Genomic DNA, 22,574 nt, shown 5'->3' on the forward strand with positions numbered 1-22,574 from the left:
CGTGGCCTCTAACGGCACTCCCACTTAGGCCTCCCAAAGTGTTAGTATTACATGTGTGAGCCACCAGGCCCTTCCTTGTTTATTCTTACAATGTTTTACCACGTCAATTTAGAGAACATTTTATACATTAATTATGAATTGCCTTACTAAACTTCATAGGTTCCCTCTAGTTGTATTTAACGTATTATGCAACCTTGATATTCCCCCAAGCATTGAACGAAAGGATCAGATATGAGTATGTGCCAGTTTCGTATCCATGCAGACAATGCTATTTGTATCCATACAGACAATGCTGTGTGTTCTCTGTTCATGTTTTCTTTCTTTACAGAGAGAACACTGATATTATTCAGTGTGTTAGCATTCAGATCAACTTAAATAATAAGTTCCAACGATTCCCATGCAGGTAAAAATGATGTGCACGATCAATGCACTTCTGTCCAGTTGAGGTATTGAATGAGGATTATTGAAAAAATATGTAAATACCCAGGCTCAGCTGGCATGCGCCTTTTGTCTTTTATTTGTATCTCCTCCCTACTTCTTCCTGCTTGAAACAAATGAATTCCCGGAAAGGAGCAGACATCTGGCTACCATGAGCATAAAAGACACTCATCAGAATGATATAAAATGCGGCCAAAAGTGCTTAGTGCTTGGAAAATTTCTCTGAATGTGTGCCATGGCTGTAGACTGCCTCCATCTGGACACCTTGTGATCTGAGAAAAATAAGACCCCAAATTGATTTGGTCAAAGGCAATTATGAATGATGCAACACGGCAGCCTTGGGAGAAATAATAAACTTAGAGGACTATATATACACCTAATAATTAACTTAAATAGGAACATTCCCCAATAAAAATCAAGTGTTGTATTTTAAAACATACCAGTGTAGCTAAGCCAAGAATGGTGGTAGCTTATAACTTATCACTAAAATGATCTCTGTGGAAAATTAGTTTTTGTTATTTCACCATAGATGATGATTAGTGGAATAAAAATGAATTTTTTTCTTTGATGTTGTTCTTCTCTTCAGAAGCATGAGAGTCCCTTAATGTCAAGTAGTATTATGGGATCTTGCTGTCTATCCCACTTTCTCCTTCAAAATGAAAAGAATCTTATTTTTATTGGAAAGAATTTTATTCCATAAAATGAATAAAATTTTTATTAAAATAGATATATCCAATTTGTTAGTCTTGAATGTATGTGCGTTTTTGTTTTATAATTTTTTATAATTGAAACTGTAGTAGATAATTACTATAAAGGTTAAAAAGGCAATTAATAAAAGTAAATAATAAAATCATTTTAATCCCACCTTTTAAAGATAAACCTTAATAGTATATTTAATAGCTTTATAAATTTGTTTTGTGTTTATGTCCATGTTTGATAAATTGGTTTATATATGCTTAAATATATTAAAATGTCTTTGTATTAATGATTCCAACAAATATATATGAAACATATGTATTATTTCTCAAGTATGGTGCTAATTAATAGTCCTTTGATTTTTTTACTGCAAATGACAAAAGATAAAATAATACACTTATAAAAAGTTTTCCTTAATACATTTTCATCCATATTCACATAATTTTTTAGTTCTTTAAAGGATGCTAAATTTGTTTCAGGATTTTTCTTATCATTAAGATAATTTTTGAAGTAATCTCTTCCTTCTGTACTTTTGAAAGACTGACATTTATCTCTGGGCCTCTTTTTTCCCTTCTCTCTTTTATTTATGCCTTTGTGGGGATGAGAGTGTAACATCAGAAAGAGAAGACCATGGAGGCGAAGGAGGAAGAAGAGGAGGAGATGGGAAAGTAAGAGAGCAATACCGTCTCATTCTCCAGCTGGACATCTAATTAGGCATTGGCTTTAGGAGTATAAACAACTACCACCACTCCCATCACCACCATCACCTATAATCATAGAAGGAGGGAGGACACATATAAAACTGTGATGGGAATATTAGACTGGATTGATTGCAAGACCAGAGATCCCACTATACTTGTATATGTTCCCTGGAGGACACAAAAGACCATTGTTTTATCAAGTAGATGAGAATTGTTCTGGTGAAGGTTACATTCACTTCCCTGAACAGTTGAAGGTTGCTGTCCTCGGTAGACAATGACGTACTCCAGGAGCTGCGGTCATGGAACTGTTTTCCCTGGTACAAGGAAGTATAACGAGATTCTAGAATGGCAGATATTAGATGGTGGCTCTCAAACACAGATGAATGGTCAAAATTACTACAACAGAAAATAAGGCCAGAGTGGAAATGAAGGTACCTTAACCTTCTAGAATCTGTGAAAATTACTAATGGATCGCCATGTTTCCAGGGAAAGAAGAACAGAAGAACAGAGTAGTAGAGTATTACTGATAGAATTGTGTGATAACGCCAACAAAAAGTAAACCAAGGTTTGGTGAGCTGAAGGCTGACAAGAGACACTCTTATGCAAAAAATTGTTAGCTTAAGATTCTTTACAACTCTCAATGCCTACCAAATTCAGTAGAGGATGGGATTCCTTGAGGAAAGACTAAGCAATGACCTTGCAAGTGTGTGTGTCTGAGTGTGTGCATGAGAGTGTGTGTGTGTGTGTATCTATGTATGTATATATATTCTCCGTTACTTCCCATCTGGAGCCTACAGTTATTTACCATCTTAATTATTTGTTGGGGAAAAGAAATATCCAAATTTCAAGAGCTTTTCTTTTGGTTGTTGTTTTACAATTCTAGCTGATACTGATCTCAAGAGATCTCGGAAGTTAAGCAAAAAAAAAAATGATGACAAATAGGATATCAAGAACACTGAAAGTATCTGTGATGCTAAATAATTGAATTGGGAGCACTAAAGGGAGTGAAAAGCTGAAAAGATAGGACATGGTAATCAGAAAGCTTGTTCCAATAAATTGAGTTTATTCAAGTATTGCTGTTATTGACAATATCAACTCTAATCTATCTAGGCTATAATGTCTTTGAATTGAAAGGATCTGTAGAACAATAATGAGGCAGAAAATAAAATTATTGAGAAATGAGAGGAAATATCTCTGGAGTAAAGTACTTAACAACGTAAGGGAAGTTAGCTTATATGTTGATGACATGAGATTCAAAGTTGGTTAACATTGGGAATAAGGGGGAAAAAAAAACATTGGGAATAAGGGAAAAAACATTGGGAATATGGCCAAAAAAAAAAGGAAGAGATTAATACCACTTCCAGGACCAGTATGAGAGTTCTGGAAGAAAATACTAATCTAAATGTTTAGATATTTAGTATTTTAGTAGAGCATGTAGGAAAATCAGTATTCTCCAGAGACAGTCTGGATACCATTATGTTATGAAAAAAGAAAAATCTAGGGTTACAGGGGATTTCGTTAAATATGAACCATAAGTTTCAGAAATGTAGATAAAAAGCGGAGGTAGGTGAATGAAACAGAATAGAAAATACATGTGAAGATTAGACTGCAAGACAACAGGTGGCACCTGGAAAAAACCGTGAGAGAGCATAACTTTATTAATTGTGATTTTGAGGCATTCAGTAGTGTGAAACTGGTAATGTTCTGTACGTAGCAACAGATGGAAGCTGGAGTTACCTCTTGACTGTTGACAACAGAGGTGAAAATATCTTGTAAACAATGGTCTTAGTTCCAATGTGGGAAACCTCCGTTGAACCCAGAACAATTCCAATCTAAAGGGTTATTGTTTTTCTATCACTGTAACACTGCACTCATGAAGTCAGTTGGTGGTTTCTAGACCCCAAACACGAATAGATTGCAGGAAATAACTACAGATAAAGTGAAAACTAAAAGAATCATTAGAACATTTTTTGCTCAAATCAATATTTGTTAACTGGATTAAACAGCTTTCCTAACAGGAAGATCTGATTTACCGACTGCAGAAGCAATAAAATATCTAATACAGCAACTTTACAAAATACATACAGTTATATGAAAGCACATTTTTTGCCCCTTAAAATGCAACATGCATAGATATATTTACAAGAAAAATTATTCTAAGTCTTTATAGATTAGATGATTCCAAGAGTAATATTTTTAGACCAGAAAGAAATAAGGAAATTATCTGAGTTATTTTTATGAGAAGAATATAATGTTGACAATAAATCTAGATATTATTCACTTGATAACATGCAAAAATTTTAAGAAACAAAGCCGTGCAACATTTTTAATAGATAATCACTCAGTAACAAGTAAACATTATCCTGGCAATGTGAACATGGTTATATTAGAGGCATTTAATTAAATTCAACAAATATTAGATGAAAGGAGAAAAAAATATATAATCCTCAGTGAAGATACCAAACATACATTTAATACATAACACATTCTTTTTTGTTTGTTTGTTTGTATTTTAGACAGAGTTTTGCTCTTGTTGCCCAGGCTGGAGTACGATGGTGTGATCTCGGTTCACTGCAACCTCGGCCTCCCAGGTTCAAGTGACTCTCCTGCCTCAGCCTCCTGAGTAGCTGGGATTACAGGCACCTGCCACCTTGCCCGGCAAATTTTATTGTATTTTTAGTAGAGACGGGGTTTCACCATGTTGTCCAGGCTGGTCTCAAACTTCTGACCTCAGGTGATCCAGCTGCCTCAGCCTCGCAAAATGCTGGGATTACAGGCGTGAGCCACCACGCCGGCCAACACATCATTTCTTAATCAAAAAAAAAAAAAAAATTCTCAGCTGGGCTTGGTGGCATGGGCTTGTAGTCCCAGCTACTCTAGTGGAGTGGCTGAGGCAGGAAGATCTAAGTTTAGTAGTTTGAAGCTGCAGTGAGCTAATATCGCACCACAGCACTCCAGCCTGTGTGACAGAGTAAGACCTTGTCTGTAAAATAAATAAACAAATAACTAAACAAACTCTTATTAAAAGAATAGATAATACCAGCTATTAAAATATAAAATGTGACTATTTCCACCCAAAAGCTATCATCATGTTTGATAGAGACCCAAATTGAAACAGCCTCAGAAATTTTAGAGAGGAAGGCAGTTTTTCCTCTCTCTACCATTAGTTAATATTACAGAATTTTTAATAAAGGAAATATAGATACACAAGTTAAAATGAACAAACAATAATTCTCATCTACATATGGTATTTCTGTAAAATAAAATACATGGATACTGCTTCACACAACAGGAGGTTCAGTAATTAGTGAGATTCAATGAAACATCTGGCATTTAATGCAATTCATAGACACAAAAACACCAAGTTATCACAATAACAACAACAATAATAAAGGAAACATCCCCAAAATACTTGATAAATGTGTAAATAAATATAAAGATAACCTTAAAACTTTTCTGAAGAAGAAAAAAACATGTAAAAATTAGCTGAATGTTTTAATATTTGTATAAAAAATTTACCAAACAATATAGCCAGTAATACATTTTAAAAAGAAATAAAAATAGGCTTACCCTACCACATATTAAATTATATCATAGTAATACCACAAAGTCTTAAATATAACAGTGTGGTGAGAGGGAAAGTATTAAGAGATTTACTGGCAAAAATGTATAACTCAGAAATAGACTTACATACATGAGAACTTCTTGTACTTGATGTGCTGGTGACTCTTATCTCATGGGTGAAGAAACAGATTAATCAATAAATGGCAGTGGGATCAGAAGTTAAGCTCCTGGAAATTAAAATTTAAAAGTAGTATTTATTCATTTCTACATAATCTATTAGGATATACTTCAAATGAATTCCATATTTAAATCTAAATAATAAAAGCAAAAGTTGAAAACATGAAATAATTATCTTATATCACAGACATATTAAATCATCACATTTTACACTTTAAAGTTATACAATTTTATTTGTCAATTATACCTCAGTATAGACAGGGGAAAATAAAATCTGATGGGATTCTTAAAAGAATGCCAATGAAAGAGTGGGTCTCTTATCAGAAGCCACCCCCAGGAGTGCCTCACTCTCACAATAGCCCACACCTAGTCTCCTGAATTGTATCATTTTTTTCAATATATTATCAAGATTACCAGTTCAGTGTTTATACCACTTTATAGCTCCAGTGGCCTATGTTTCTGATAAGCAGTTACTGCCTGATGTAACTCTCTGGGTATGACTTTCTCCCAGATTTAAGGGTAGCAATAGGTCTCATGACTTCAATTCTCTAATGGATCGAAGAGAAGAAAAACAGTGAATTTTAATTTGTCCTGCCTTTGCTTTTTGTGAAATGAGAACAACAACTTACAAGCCCTTCAGATATTAGAGCTAAAACTAGAAATCCTCTGGTGAGGTTTTTATTACTTATGTTACATTTTACAATCACAAATTCTCTATTTGCCTCTTTTAAAAAATATTTTCTAGGTGGGAGTGGTGGCTCAGGTAAGCAGATACTGCCTGATGTAATTCTCTGGGTATGACTTTCTCCCGGATTTAAGGGTACCAATAGGTCTCATGACTTCGCTTCTCTAATGGGTTGAAGAAAAACCAGTGAATTTTAAATTGTCCTGCCTTTACTTTTTGTGAAATGAGAACAACAACTTACAAGCCCTTCAGATGTTGGAGCTAAAACTAGAAATCCTCTGGTGAGGTTTTTATTACTTATGTTATGTTTTACAATCACAAATTATCTATTTGCCTCTTTTAAAAAATATTTTCTAGGTGGGAGTGGTGGCTCATGCCTGTAATCCCAGCACTTTGGGAGGCCAAGGCATGCGGATCACCTGAGGTCTGGAGTTTGAAACCAGCCTGGCCAAAATGATAAAACCCTGTCTCTACTAAAAATACAAAAATTATCCAGGCATGGTGGTGGGCACCTGTAATCCCAGCTACTCAGGAGAGTGAGGCAGGAGAATCACTTGAACCCGAGAGGCAGAGGTTGTAGTAAGCCAAGATTGCACCATTGTACTCCAGCATGGGTAACAGAGCAAGACTCTGTCTCGAAAAAAAATTTTTTTTTCTATTTTCCTACTGATATGGTTAGGCTTTGTATCCCCACCCAAGTCCAATCTTGAATTGTAATCCCCAGGTGTTGAGGGAGAGACCTGGTGGGAGGTTAATGGATCATGGAGGCAGTTTCTTCCATGCTGTTCTTGTGATAGTGAGCAAGTTCTGATGAGCTCTGGTGGTTTTATAAGACAGTATTCCCTGCTCTCTCTTGTATTTGCTCTCTCTTGCCTGCCACCATGTAAGACATGCCTGCTTCCCCTTTCCACCATGATTGTAAGTACCCTGAGGCCTCCCAATCATGTGGAACTGTGAATCAATTAAACCTCTTTTCTTTATAAATTACCCAGTCTCAGGTATGTATTTGGAGGAGTATGAAAATGCACAAATACATCTATTACATTTCTTATAATTTCATTTATTCCAATATGTTTTTTATATCATTGTACATAGATATAATAGCTGCTTTCAAGTCCTTGCCTAAAACTCCCAGCATCTGGATAATGATCTATGCTAACTTTTTCCAGGATCTGCATGTGTCATTTTATTTATTTATTTATTTTGGTTTGTGTCCTGAACATTGTGATGTTAACTTTTATAGCCTCTCAGTTTTGTAAAGTTCTCCTAGATAGCAGTAATGTTTTTGTTAAGTAAAAAATTAAATTGATAAATTATGAATTAGAATCAAACTTAGGGTAGATGACAATTCAAGCCTCAGTTTAATTATTTGAGCCTTAGCTTGGTGGCAACCTATGAATATGACGTTTAGCTAGTGACTTGGCAAAGCTTAAACAGGAACACCAGGGTTCCCTGTTTCTGGATTGTCATATTAGATTTCTGCTGCAGTGGGCAGACCTTGCTCTGTCATTTGAGCCAGAATAATGGTGAGTTATTGATTGGAGCTTCTGCCACCAAACATCATGCTGCCTAGCACCACCTCCTTGATCCAAAGCCTCCTAATTTAGTAATTTCTCCTCTGATTTCTTGAAAGTTTCAACTCCTTTTTTAAGATTGTGTGCCTTTGTTCACTCTATGTAGGCTTCAGGCAGTTTTTCTTAATTTTTATTTTGTGTTATGTATTTTGTCCAGAGTTTATCATTGTTCTTCTAAGGGTTTGTCCCTTAGAAATTTACTCTCATATTAAATGTAGTGCTTTCCAAAAATACAATATTTCTTAATTTTCTCGATGAGTTGTGATTGTTTCTTTTTCCCTGAATTACCTGACGGGTATTTTTCTTAGCACCTCCCCTGAAAGAAAAAAAGTGAAACCCCGATGTAGAAAAACTCGTGACGACAACAATAAAAATTTCCATAAAAGCTTGTTACTGGTTTTTGAAATTAAAGCATTATCTGTACATTTATTACTGTGTCAGTTACATTTGTATATTGTTATCATAATGCTATTTTATGCTGTCCTTTTCACTGGTATCAAATAATATATGATTACAAAAAATTGATATGTTTCTTTCTGCACTGTTGTGTGACAAACAATTGCAAAGAAGCCAGTGAAGTGAACATAATACAAAAAACATTAATTAGCCTGATATTACCCAATCAGGAGGAAGGAGAAGTAGGTCTGCAACTAAGAAGTGACCCAAAGTACTTTTATGTAAGCTACAGGGAACCTACATTTACAGAAATTATGTATTTATAGATTGGGGAATTATACTTGAAGAACATATATAATATGTTCCTAGGTACTGGAAAATAAACAAAAACATATTATGGCTCTTTTGGAAAAAAGGTTATTACCAATTTTCAAGTTCTTATAAAATATATCTGTCTCTAAAATATAAAAAGAATTGAAGATATTAAAAACTAAATGTGTTTCGAATTTTATATTATGATCAACCCTTGAACTCTTTTAGTGTCTATACATTACTAATTTTAATATGATTTAATGCTTAAATCTAAAAGTTCAAGGGTATCAACACTACTTTGCACCAAAATATTAGAAATATGTAAACTCAAAGTGTTCAAATTTTGACTATAAACAACATAAGCTAGTTAAGGTAAAAATTATTGAACACGGCCAGGAGCGGTGGCTCATGCCTGTAATCCCAACACTTTGGGGGGCCGAGGCGGACGGATCACCTAAGATCGGGAGATTGAGACCAGCCTGACCAACTTGGAGAAACCCCATCTCTACTAAAAATACAAAATTAGCCAGTCATGGTGGTGAGTGCCTGTAATCCCAGCTACTCAGAAGGCTGAGGCAGAAGAATCCTTGAGCCCAGGAGGCAGAGGTTGCAGTGAGCCCGAGATCCCCCCCTTTCCCCCCCGCCCGGGCAAAAAAAAAAAAAACTTGTTTGAAAAAAAAAAAAAAAAAAAACATTTTCTAAATGCTTGTCTGCAGTTACCTCAATGAATCAATGTCATTTCTATCAGGAAATAATGTTTATTGAAACTCCATTTCTACATGATTGGTGGCTATATTGATACACCATTTAATAAAATTAGAATTTGTTAACATAAATATTACATGTATGCATGATCAATATTTATTTTCCATAATTGTTGGTTAAGATCCATTTTTATAATGCAAAGATTCACATATAATATGTATATTTTTATTAATGTTTCCTGATTTTTAGGTGATAATTATTGTCCTCATGGGTAGAAGAAGCAGCTGAAGGATATTCTCATTAGTTGTGTATTCACATGCACCACACAACTTTAATTCCTATTTCAAAGCTATACAAATAGCAAAAGCTGCTCAAGAACATACCAACAAATCCTTAAATCGGGTAATGCACCAAAAAAAGACATATTAGTCATGGTTGACAGGTTTAAAAAGAAAAAAGAACATAAACTGATTATTTATGCAGGCAGTGCTGCTCTTTCTACTGTAACTGACTACTTTGCAACTCACAATTTGATTATGCATCCATCGGTATGTTATACAACTTTTTAGGTTGATATTTGGAAACACTTGTTAACTCTACACAAAAGCAAAATTAACAACTTCTCTTTTTCTTTTATTGTGATAAAACCATATAAGATCTACCCTCTTAACAAATTTTAAGTGTACAGTAAAATATTATGAACTAAAACCACAATGTTATACAGCAGTTCTCTATAACGTTTTCATCTTACATAACTGAAATTTTATACTCAAAGAACATTAAGTCCTCATTGCTCTGGCAACACTGCCCCTGTAGCCATCATTTTACTTGCTACTTCAATGAGTTTGACTACTCTAAATACCTTGTATCAGCGGAATGATGGTATATTGTGGTTTTTGACTGATTTATTTCACTTAACATAATGTCCTCAAGGTTTATTTATATTGTAACACAGGGGTCTCCAATATCCGGGCCATGGACCAGTACCGGTCTGAGGCTTATTAGGAACCAGGCAGCACAGCAGGAGGTGAGCAGTGGGCAGGCAAGCATTACTGCCTGAGGTCCACCTCCTGCCAGATCAAGGGCAGTGTGAGATTCTTAACAGGAGCAGGAACCCTATTGTGAACTGCGCACGCAAGGAATCTAGGTTGCATGCTCCTTATGAGAATCTGATGTCTGATAATCTGAGTTGGAACAGTTTCATCCCCAAACCATCCCCGCCAAGCCCCTCCCATGGAAAAATTGTCTTCCACAAAACCGGTCCCTGGTGCCAAAAAGATTGGGGATCACTATTCTAGCATATAACAGGGTTTCCTTTTTGTGGCTGAATAATATTCCACTATATCTACATTTTGATGTAAAAATTTGGTTAATGGAGATTAAAGTTAATAGTTATACTACCTAAATTAAGTTAGTTAATAGATATACTTACTAATATTAACTACATTTTTATGCACTGCATAACAACATTTTGCTTAATAACAGACTGCATATATGATGCTGATCCCATTAGATTATAATATTATAGTTTTTCTATTTATTTTCTATCTTTAGATACACAAATACCATTGTGTTATAACTGCCTACAGTTTTCAAGACAGTGGCATACTGTACAGGTTTGTAGCCTATGAGCAATAGGTTATGCCATATATCATAAGTATATGGTAGGCTTTATCTACCAGGTTTTTGTAAGTACACACTATGATATTTACACAATGACAAAATTGTCTAACAACACATTTCTCAGAATGTAACCTGTTGTTACGCAATGTACACTGTACTGTAGGAAAAGGTTTTCATTCTAAAAACGTTATTTTTAAAAGTCCACAGCATTTTAAATTGATGATAGAATTAGTTCTACATGGCTGGTAATAAAATATAACCACACTGATCTTCACACTTTAGCTTACATATTTTTATTTTGAGATAGTTATAGGATAGTTTTAAAAAATCTATTTGTAGATGTTTATACAAATGAATATTATTTTGTAACCTCCTACAATGTGGTTAACTCAAATGTCTTCCAACTTTTGATTGCAGATAAAATTAGTATTCAGCCAAAATATGACTGAATATTTTCTTTTTACTTACTTTTTATTCCTTTTTAAATCAGTAATACACAAAATATAATTAATATCATTTTGTTGATTAAACATTTATCAATATTATTTGATTCAAGTACAGGTAGTCTTTTCTTTGGTCAAGACAAATATTTCAAAGTTTAATGAACATTAAATATATTCAAATGTATTGAATTCCTTTTAGTATTTCAGCCAAAAACGTCATGATAACGTTTTCACTTATCGTATATAATTTCTTCTCTAAAATCTTTTAATATTGTGTCAATAAATTTCTTCGGAATACCTACACTTCTAACAGTTTCTGGTAAAGACCATTTTCATCAAGTAAAGGACATCAGATTGTTTCTGTTGCCATCTATGGCAAGCAGTGGGCTGAATCTGATAAAAGTTAGTAGTCCTATTTCTGTGAGCTCCTTGCAGCTTGTTCTCAGTATCAGATACTTATAGTGCTGACATTTCAAAAGCACAGATGGTGCAGAGGAAGTCCTAAGACGTCACCAGAGGGCGGTTTTCAAATCTTTGTCACAGGTTTAGAGAGATACAACTTGAAAGACCAAAACTTTTTCACTAAGCTCTCTATTTGCAACTGAAAGTTAGTTATCTTCCAAAACGCTGAAATTACAAAGATCTTACCTGAATTTGTATAATAGTTACATCATATGTTTTCTATGAATTAGAGGCAATGTTGGCTCTTTCAACCTTTGCATAAACATTGTAAGTAATTTCTATAGGAGTATTTATATTTCCTTCCATATACTGATATTGTTGTAACTCTCCATCATGAGCTTTGTAAAATATAACAATAACAAGTGTATAGTGTGGTATTAAAATATCTATTATATTTTATTATAATTATTGGACTATAGGTTGTCTCAGAGTTGGGAATTTTCAGTCCTCCTTTTCTCTTGCAGACCATTGTGCCTAGTTTAGTATTTGGTGTGCTGATGGTGCAACTAAATGTTCACTGAATGTTTAAATGAATGAATATTTTTTCAATTATGAGACTAAAATTATTTTATGTGAAGGAGAAGGGACAAAGTATTTTTATAAGGCAGAGGTTAAGTTAAAATTACAGAACGCAGAATAATAATTGAAATATTCTGTTTATTTTATGATGTGAGTAGTCCTTGATTTAAAAAAAACTACAAATTTAGTTTATAATTAGAGGATAAAACATGAGCAGAAATAATAGGAAATATTATATTATCTTACTCCATAGTTTCATAAACAGGTATTTATATTTTTAAAAAGTTATGCATACTTTAATATTATAAATGCTCATTTTTAAATCAAGACTTTTGGCAAAGTTTTAAAAACTACAGTTAACATCTGGCCTTTTCAGGCCAGTGATCAAAAATATCTGTGGCGTTTTCACAATAGGTTTTATTTTTTTCTATACATTTGGAAATGATTTCCCAACATTAATATAATTTGTGTGTATCTTTTAAAGAAGTATGCATTGCACAACACGTTAGTAACTCAGTAAATAGCTTCAAATGTAAATATAATATCTGACAAATACTCTTAAATTCCTAGTAATAACTTTAAAAGTAATGCATCATCTATTATACACACTAATGTTAAAACCATATTGTATTATATTGTTCTGATCTGATCATTATTTCTGAACTGATATATAATAATCATATAAACAAACATATATTCTTAGCTCTATTTTATTTTTTACCTTTTAACTAATAAACAGATTTTTTAAAAATGATACATTTATCAGCATCTGCAATTTAAATCACACAGTAAAAGATATGGAGGAATGTATTCATTATGTGAAATTCAACTTTCAAAGATAATAATGTGTGACTTTTTTTAGCTTTACTCCAGATCTTACTAAATGCATATATGTCATAGCACAATTTTTCATATAGTTTTTCATAATGGAGATAGTATTAGATGTGAATTTTTCTACATATAGCATTTGTATATGCATAAATAATTATTTTTAAATAATCTCATACTATAGTGTTTAATAGCTGAGGGAATGCTTTGTATATATTGTAATTTACATATTGTGTTCTCTTACTAGATATTCAAAATGTCTTCAAAATTTTACAATAAAATCAAAGATTTTTGACATACTTTATGAATTAATTTTTTTTCATCTTTGTAACCATATTTGTAAGGCAAATCCATAGAAGTAGAATTGCCGGATCAAAAGAAACAAATACTTTATAATAGTCAAAATGAACACCCCAAAAGAATGCATGAAACAATGCATTAACAACAGTAATGATATTCTGATGAATATGGATTTTCTTTCCAAAAGTAAAATATCATAAAAGTTTCTTTTGTCCTCTAGTAAAACAGTTTTTATCATAGTCTTTTGTCTCTCATTTTATTTATTTTAACATACTGAGTGTTTTTGTTTTCTGTTTTCTAGTCTATTTTCTACTAGTTTAATTTTTGGCATAGAAAGCTCTTCTTGTGTGTATTATGTCATTAGCCAATTGATAGCAATTTCTAATATTTCAAAAATATTTTACTGTTTTATGATGGGCTTGCACATATAACATCTTACTTGCATACAATCACAATTTTGTCTTTGTTTTTCTGTTTCAATATGTATACTTCTTATTTGATTTGCTGTTTATGTGCACTGACTAGCTCTTTAAGAATAATATGAAAGTACCAAACATTTATTCATTATTTCCATGGTCCTTCTTGTAAAAGAACTCTAATATTTTGATTACTATTATAAGAAAATGCTCACATTTTGCATTTGATTGTCTTTTAAAATATTTAGGGGATACTATATTAACTTATTTGTGATAATCTTTTCCCCAAAATAATCAAATGTTCATCTAAGTTTCAGAATTCATATGTCAGAAATTATTAAAGGAAAACTGGATACTAGCATGTAGTATGGTCAACAGGCTAGTACTTTAAGATAACACAAGATTGGTGTAAACAGAAATCTTGCAAATGAAGAAGAAATAAAAGATCCTTACCATTAGAAAGACGTCTTATCATATTTGCTATTATTAGAGCATAGTGGACTAATTTTTGTCTTGTTTCCAGACTATTCTTATAAAAGCTATTCCACCTCTCTTTAACAACATTTTCATGCTTCTAAGTTAGGCATGTTGAAATGTATTTAATTGGCTATGTTTCAGATAAAATAGTGATGCAAGCTCAAAAGATACTTATCATATATTAAAAGGAGATAATGTATAATTATGAAAGGCTTATGGATGAAATATAGTCTGTGACGGGAGTTGACAATATTGACAAGAGTTGTCAATAAATCTCTAGAAACTATTTTCTTGGCTTAAAGAAGGTTAATAAACTGAGATCTAAAAGTACTGGAGAGGACAACCTAAGTAATTATCTTGTTAGATTTATTTTAATTTCAGGTAATGGACTAGGAAATATAATAAAGTAATTGATCTTTTAGAAGAAGGGCTTGATGAGTTGAATAAAAAGTTGTCTGCACAAGTTTCAGCGGCACAGTTGCAAACTAATGTGATAAATCCATTTTGACAGAGTAATTGATAAAGTTGACAGGACAATGTGCCATGTGTAATGTAACCAGGTTAAAGTCAAACTAAAAATGCTGTTCTGTTACTGGCTTCTTTTAACAAACAATGCATCCTGAGTAAGTACCACTCAAAATGGTGTACTATGAATGAAATTATATGAAAATTACTCTAATTATTAGAAATATATTCTTTCAATCATGTTTGCTTGAATTGTTTCATTGTTTGGATAGTTCTATTTTCCTTAATTACCTTTCTGGAAGCCTTATGTATGTGTGTCAAAATAACCTTCCTAAAATTTTCTTTTACCATATGATATAATAGCAAAAGCCACAATTACTTTTGCACTAAAAATATAATTTTATAAAACACAGTTATTGAACATCTCATTAACTCATTAAAGAGCAAATAGTTCTGTATTTTTTTCTTTTTATTCATATAAAAGGTCTTAATCAGAACTTCTGCTACCCAATATATAGTTTTGATTAATTGAAGAGATGGGTTGGCTTTGGTTTCCCTCCACCCTTTCAGATTACATTAAAACAGCTCTTTGTAAAACAAATAAAATACCGAAATGTGAATATTAAGCAGTATCATTTTCTCAAAAATATGCACTTAAAATATGGAGATAATAAAACTGGATTACAAGTACATTTTTTTTTTTTTTTTTTTTTGGAGACGGAGTCTTGCTCTGTCACCCAGGCTGGAGTGCAGTGGCGCGATCTCGGCTCACTGCAAGCTCTGCCTCCCGGGTTCACGCCATTCTCCTGCCTCAGCCTCTCCGAGTAGCTGGGACTACAGGCACCCACCACCACGCCCAGCTAATTTTTTTGTATTTTTAGTAGAGACGGGGTTTCACCATGGTCTCCATCTCCTGACCTCCTGATCCGCCCTCCTCGGCCTCCCAAAGCGCTGGGATTACAAGCGTATGAGCCACTGCGCCCAGCTACAAGTACATTTTTATCTTCCCAAATTTAATTGTTTCAACTATTTGTTTCTACCAATTTTCTTTCCAAGCCAACTATTTATGAGTCATTATCTTATAGATTGTCCAAATAGGTAGCTGTAACCTTTCGGGTAATATTAGTCTTAAATACTTAGAGGAGAATTCCCTTTGCTCTGCATTCATACATTCACTGACTTCCAACATTTTAAAAAAATACCTTCTATGTGCCAATAAAAAGCTGATAAAATCCTTGCTCTTGGGGAGCTTATATTCTAGCAGGGGGTGTCGTTAATAAGTAAACAAACCAACATAATATAATTTCAGAAGTAATATGACAGGATAAGAAGATGAAGAGTGGTAAGTGAGGAGACTCTTTTTATAAGGTCAGTCCAGGAAGGCAGTGACATTTGAGCAGGCACTGAATGAAGTGAGAAGCAAGAGGAAATTGTTGACCTTTTTTTCTTTCCAATTTAGTCTTGAGGTCTCCCTCCAAGGAGTGGCTATAAACTCTAGCCCTACCCTAATGAGACTCCAGGAATTTGGTCCTAGATGTTTACAGTTTGCCTTTCACAAGATGCTTCTTGAACCTTGTGGACAGCCTAATGCCACCATGTCAGACCTGTGATCAAGTGTCCCTCACACAGGATAATTGTTTACACCAGCAGATGTCCTTGTGGCTTTTGTTTGACCTGTGTCCAGTTTATTCCTGCCAAGACAGTCATTCTCTAGGAGAACACTGAACAGGAAAGAAGTTAGATTCTAGTCTGTTAGGTGAGACACAGCGGAGGCAACTTAAGATACATGAAATAGCAAAAGCAATGTATTACTTATAAATCCCAGAAAGAAGAGAACAGCACATCTTGCAGGGCCAATGGGAAATGGGGAGTTGTCTGGGACTTGTGCCCAACCAGCAGGTGGAGAGCAAGAAAGAGAGTGAGGGACTTGTAGGTCAAAGCCTTTATTGGAGTCCATGGTGTTACCTAGGCAGGTTTCCCATGGGGAGTTATAATTGGCAGGTTTAGAGCAAGCAGGTATGTGTTCCATGGGATCACGTGACTGAGAAGTAGTCATGGTGGCGTAACTGTGCAGTCCATGGGGCATGCGGGCTCAGCAGGAGAAGTCAAACAGGCTGTATTTAGCTGTCTCATAGGAAAATGGTCACCAGGAGATGGTTGTATAAGGTAGATATCTGGATTAAACAAATTGAAGAAATGAGAGAAGAGAAAAAACTGGAACTGTATCAAGGATAATAAAGCCCAGCTTCTGGTATGAGCAAGTTTAACTTATAATCAAAGTGAATGCCAAGGCACCATAAAATTATAAGAAATCACTACAGAGGGCTGGGTGTGGTGGCTTATGCCTGTAATCCCAACACTTTGGGAGGCCGAGGTGGGTGGATCACCTGAAGTCAGGAGTTCAAGACCAGCCTGACCAACATGGTGAAACCCCGTCTCTACTAAAAATACAAAAATTAGCCGGGCGTGGTGGCAGGCGCCTGTAGTCCCAGCTACTCCAGAGGCTGAGGCAGGAGAATCGCTAGAACCCAGGAGGCGGAGGTTGCAGTGAGCTGAGATGTGCCATTGCACTTCAGCCTGGGGGACAGAGCGAGACTCCGTCTCAAAAAAGACAAAAAAAATAAAGAAGAAATCACTACAGAGAGATCATTCTTGGCATAGAGAAAAGGAAAAAAAGTTTATTGATATGAAAATTAAATTGTAATTATGAAGAAGAGCAAAGACACACATTTTCCTAAAGTAGAGTGAGCTAGGGGTAATATGGCAGGAATTGACTTAGAGCAAAAGCTGTGGGGTAGTTAATGTAGGTTTTTGTTTTGTATTATTATATGTATTTTTAGATGAGAGCAAGAATTTGAAGTTATTCTGATGTGATCAAGAGGTTGGGTTTTTTTTTTAGCATACAATTAATCATGTTTTGAAGCTTTTTAAAATTACTATTTAGAGTAGCCCCCCAAAATATTTTAAATTCAATAAACTTACTATATTTTGTGAAAACAAAGAACAGACAATATAAATAATTTTCTAGCATTTTATCTATGTATGATATAATTGATTTAGATATTATTATATAGGTAAAAATGTATCATAAACACATTGAATCAAACACATGTATCATTTATAGGCTATTTACTTTTTGCATTTATTTTGTAATATAGGTTAATAAGCCAACCTTCATTTCATACCTAGAGATGGATTAGGCAATTTAAATTTTAGTGGTGACTTGCTGCCTTGCTTTATGTCCTGCTCATATGGTTTTATAAACCTAAGAAGGACTTTTACAAAAATGGTTTCTAGGATATACTATTTCTATATTCCATAGTTCTAACCATGTGGATTTATCATGGCAAATTCTTTTAACATTTCCTAACAATATCTTAAGTAGTGGAGCATAACAAAAATGTGCTGCTAGGGAAATGCTAACTTACTGGCATGTGCTATAGGAGATTTTCTTTTTGTTACTTCTTCCAAGATTTATAAGTGTGGTTATGATGGTTTGATTCATTTGAATGATGACAGGCTAAAAGTCCAATACAGTCTTTTCTTCTGTATAAAACCAAGTAAGTTTTCCTCCTTTCAAACCCTTTTGTCTATGGAATGCTTACCTTTTAGAATTATTTTCACAAAAAGCAATTCCTCATGTGATGCTAAAAATAACATTATTCAGTTCATGTTGATGGTGGATTAAACTCTGAAAACTATTATAAGGATTTGGCTAACATAAGAATTAGAGAAGTAAAAGAAGAAATACCTGAGACTCAAAATAAATATTTCTTGTAGGACTATTTTCTAATGGAGTATGGATTGTATGATTATCATATAATATTATTTATATCCTCTAGAGTGAAAAATCTGTGCTGGAAAAGCAGCACTTTGCTACATGTTTATATATATATATATATATATATGCAATTACATATAACAAATAACAAAATAAGATGATATGATAAATATTTAATGATACATGATATATTACATATATCATATTATATATATTATATATAAGCCATTACATATATATTCTGCTTATATATAAGCAATTATATATGTATAATTGTATACTTATATGTATGTGTATATATGTATTATATACTTACACATATGTATATATATGCTTATATATAAGCAATTAAGATGTATCATACATAAACAATAGCCTACGTAATTTTACATTATTACATGATTTTGGCGATAAAAAATAAAATATATTAGAAACCATAAAAGGTACCATAGCAAATTTTCAAAACAACCATACAGGCTGGTACAAACTCATACTTCCAAGCATGTTGGAGTAACTGATAGCAGACATTCCATCTCCTTTTTAAATAAAAAGGAAACTGAAAACATATTTTTAAAAAGTGTTTTAGATATTGGTAAGCAGGCAGCCCAGGACTGTGATTCATGAGTGAAAGGAACCAAACAAGGAAAGTCCTAGTACTGCTTCAAGTATATCCCTGCAAAACCCTTTCAGATATAGTATAAAGATCAACTTTTTAAGGGAAAACATAATTATGATTAGGGAAATAAAAGCTAAACAATAACCTGTAATCCCAGCACTTTGGGAAGCCAAGGCAAGTGGATAACCAGAGGTCAGGAGTTTGAGACCAGCCTGGCCAACGTGTTGAAACCCTGTTTCTACTAAAAATACAAAAATTAGCTGAGTGTGGTGGCATGCACCTGTAAACCCAACTACTCTAGAGGCCTAGGCAGGAGAATCGCTTGAACTCAGGAGATGGAGGTTGCAGTGAGCCGAGATCGTGCCACTGCACTCCATCCTGGGTGACAGAATGAGACTCCATCTCAAAACAAAAACAAAAACAAAAAAACTAAATGATAAAATCTCTGTAGTAAAAAATGTACTGGATAGATGGACGGATATCTGAGAAATATAAATAATGTTAAAGGAAATATCAGTGACTAACTCAAGGCATACTAAAAGACAATTTTATCTGGCAAGATTTTTTAGACATGGAGAAGACACATATAACAAACATGATGGATAAAAAATGGGCATCACTACAGATGTTGAAGATAACAAAAATAAGATGATATGATAAATATATAATGATATATTTAATAAATTTGGAACCTTATGCAACAAAGAAAATAAATCTAGAAAAATGAAATGAACCAGAATTGCCTAAAGAAGAAATAACAGAACTTAAAAAGTACTTATCAATAATAAATTGACTATGTAATAATTTTGAAATACCTCTCCCACTGTCACTCTTATGCAAATTCTAGGTCCAAGTGATTTCACTAGTTAGATATGACAAAAGTGAATAAAAAATAATTTCAAAATTACAAAATCTATTTTTGACAATAGAAGAACATTTGTAATTTAGAAATTATTTTGTTACTAAATAGAATAGAGAATATAAAAGTCATGGACTTTTCCCAACTCTTGTTATATAATCTTGAATCAAAATATGGAAGAGACAGGAAAACAGGGTCGTTATAGGTCAATCTCACTATATGTCAAACAGAATACAAAAAACTAAAATTGTAGTGTATACAAAACAGCCATGTTTTTTAGGAATGCATTTTAATCTGGACATAAAGATATATTTAGAAAATTTTTAAAGTCATATTTTCTGGAGAAAAATAAGTACTTCGAAAATACTAAATTCACATCATAATTTTAAATATTTTAGTCAGGTGTAGACACTTACTTAACTTAGTATAGTTTATCTACAAAGCCTAAAGCAGACATGTCTAAATGGTAGAATTTTCTTTGAAATAGAAAATAAAGACACTCAATAGAAGGTTCCAAGATGGCTGAATAGGAACAGCTCCAGTCTATAGCTCCCAGCATGAGTGACACAGAAGACTGGTGATTTCTGCACTTCCAACTGAGGTACCAGGTTCATCTCATTGGGGCTTGTCGGACAGTGGGTGCAGCCCACGGAGCATGAGCCAAAGCAGGGCAGGGCATCGCCTCACCTGGGAAGTGCAAGGGGTTGGGGAATTCCCTTTCCTAGCCGAGGGCAGCAATAACAGACTGTACCTGGAAAATTGGGACACTCCCACCCTAATACTGCACTTTTACAATGGTCTTAGCAAATAGCACACCAGGAGATTATATCCTGCACCTGGTTCAGAGGGTCCCACGCCCACGGAGCCTCACTCACTGCTAGCACAGCAGTCTGAGATCAAACTGCAAGGCAACAGCAAGGCTAGGGGAGGGGTGTCTGCCATTGCTGAGGCTTGAGTAGGTAAACAAAGCAGCTGAGAAGCTCAAACTGGGTGGAACCCATCACAGCTCAAGGAGGCTTGCCTGCCTCTGTAGACTCCACCTCTGGGGGCAAGGCATAGCTGAATAAAAGGCAGCAGAAACTTCTGCAGACTTAAACGTCCCTGTCTGACAGCTTTGAAGAGAGTAGTGGTTCTCCCAGCATGGAGTTTGAGATCTGAGAATGGACAGACTGCCTCCTCAAGTGGGTCCCTGACCCCCGAGTAGCCTAACTGGGAGGCACCTCCCAGTAGGGGCTGACTGACACCTCATACAGCCGGATGCCTCTCTGAGATGAAGCTTCCAGAGGAAGGATCAGACAGAAACATTTGCTGTTCTGCAATATTTGCTGTTCTGCAGCCTCTGCTGGTGATACCCAGGCAAACAGGGTCTGGAGTGGACCTCCAGCAAACTCCAACAGACATGCAGCTGAGGGTCCTGACTGTTAGAAGGAAAACCAACAAACGAAAAGGACATCCACACCAAAACCCCATCTGTACGTCACCATCATTAAAGACCAAAGATAGATAAAACCACAAAGATGGGGAGAAACCAGAGCAGAAAAGCTGAAAATTCTAAAAATCAGAGCACCTCTTCTCCTCCAAAGGGATGCAGCTCCTCACCAGCAACGGAACAAAGCTGGATGGAGAATGACTTATCGAGTTGAGAGAAGAAGGCTTCAGACGATCAGTAATAACAAACTTCTCTGAGCTAAAGGAGGATGTTCGAACTCATAGCAAAGAAGCTAAAAACCTTGAAAAAAGATTAGACGAATGGTTAACTAAAATAAACAGCATAGAGAAGACCTTAAAAGACCTGATGGAGCTGAAAACCATGTCATGAGAACTAGGTGATGCATACACAAGCTTCAGTAGCCAATTTGATCAAGTGTAAGAAAGGGTATCAGTGATTGAAGATCAAATGAATGAAATGAAGTGAGAAGAGAAGTTTAGAGAATAAAGAGTAAAAAGAAATGAACAAAGCCTCCAAGAAATATGGGACTATGTGAAAAGACCAAATCTACATCTGATTGGTGTACCTGAAAGTGACGGGGAGAATGGAACCAAGTTGGAAAACACTCTGCAGCATATTATCCAGGAGAACTTCCCCAACCTAGCAAGAGAGGCCAACATTCAAATTCAGGAAATACAGAGAAAGCCACAAAGATACTCCTTGAGAAGAGCAACTCCAAGACACGTAATTGTCAGATTCACCAAATTTGAAATGAAGGAAAAAATGTTAAGGGCAGCCAGAGAGAAAGGTTGGGTTACCCGTAAAAGGAAGCCCATCAGACTAACAGCGGATCTCTCGGCAGAAACTCTACAAGCCAGAAGAGAGTGGGGGCCAATATTCAACATTCTTAAAGAAAAGAATTTTCAACCCAGATTTCATATCCAGCCAAACTAAGCTTCATAAGTGAAGGAGAAATCAAATACAGACAAGCAAATGCTGAGAGATTTTGTCACCACCAGGCCTGCCCTAAAAGAGCTCCTAAAGGAAGCACTAAACATGGAAAGGAACAACCGGTACCAGCCACTGCAAAAACATGCCAAATTGTAAA

The sequence above is a fragment of the Hylobates moloch genome, unplaced genomic scaffold (genome assembly GCF_009828535.3).
Source record: "Hylobates moloch isolate HMO894 unplaced genomic scaffold, HMol_V3 SCAFFOLD_4, whole genome shotgun sequence".
Lineage (NCBI taxonomy): Eukaryota > Metazoa > Chordata > Mammalia > Primates > Hylobatidae > Hylobates > Hylobates moloch.